The sequence below is a fragment of the Octopus bimaculoides genome, chromosome 3 (assembly GCF_001194135.2).
Source record: "Octopus bimaculoides isolate UCB-OBI-ISO-001 chromosome 3, ASM119413v2, whole genome shotgun sequence".
Classification (NCBI taxonomy): domain Eukaryota; kingdom Metazoa; phylum Mollusca; class Cephalopoda; order Octopoda; family Octopodidae; genus Octopus; species Octopus bimaculoides.
This window is the reverse complement of record NC_068983.1, coordinates 21,902,089-21,903,112: the sequence shown is the minus strand read 5'-3', so window position 1 is coordinate 21,903,112 and position 1,024 is coordinate 21,902,089. Positions and strand designations below refer to the sequence as shown.

The 1,024-nt window shown below is 35.3% G+C and overlaps 1 protein-coding gene across 1 annotated transcript in view; it reads left to right on the top strand.

The window, feature by feature from the left end:
* Positions 1–1,024, top strand: part of LOC106880426 (kinesin-like protein KIF6) — a 117,705-nt gene that overhangs the window by 29,316 nt on the left and 87,365 nt on the right. The window lies entirely within an intron of this gene.

Below are 1,024 nucleotides of genomic sequence, written 5' to 3'. Positions count from 1 at the left end.
GGGGATGTACTTGCATAGCAAGCGCCCTGATCTCAGATCGTGTGATGGAAAGAAAGCAATTGCAGCGTGAAAGGTGTTTATAAGCCATTTAAGAAACACACAAAAACCTTTAGATTCACTTCAACATTTAAATTTAATTTGCCAAAATATTTTCGTTGCTTTGAGACCACCCAAAATACCAAGCAATGAGAATGAACCCGAAACTACATGATTGTGAAGAGAATTTCTTAACAATACAACCTTGGAATATTCCTTTTATAAAGAATTCTAACACTAGAAATAATCTTCTATAAGTTTTCTTTTAAGGATGTATGTATACTTTTTCACAATCCTTCAATAGCAGCAACTGAGGCTGCAGCTGCACTTTCCAAATCACTCATTCCAGAAACTGCAAGTAGGGAAAAAGAATCAGGCAAATTTTAGCAACCAAGTCATACCGCAACAAGGTTCTACAGGGTAATCTTCTCTAGTTCTGACAACATAACTCTTTTAATTAAATAATGTTCAACACATCCTAACAGTTCCTTCTATCACCAATCCACTTATCTGTCTGCACCACGTTGGGTACACAGTGGTCTTGGAAAAATTGCTTTAAAAAGTAACTGTCTGTGTAAAGCTTATATATAATATGTAGTTATGCAACATATCGATGTTCTCTGCCATAAGAGTGTTTTCATTCTTGCCTACACTATTTTTCTGCACTATGACAAGCTGGTCTGTTATGTCACTTTACTCTTCCATAGTTTTTCTAAACATGCACATGATTGGCATTTAATAGATTGATGAAGTTTTCTCCCACAGAATCTGACTATTCTCTTTCACTGTGCTTTCTCATTATGTAACTTTCACATGGCTTATGCATGTATGTATACATGAATGTATGTACATTGTATATATATACATTTTTCTTTTTTTTGCAAACGTACATATATACGTCTCTGTGTAGGCGTGAGTGCCTCTATGCATACCTACATACATACACACATATGTTACATGGTGTGTGTGTGTGTGTGTGTGTGTATAT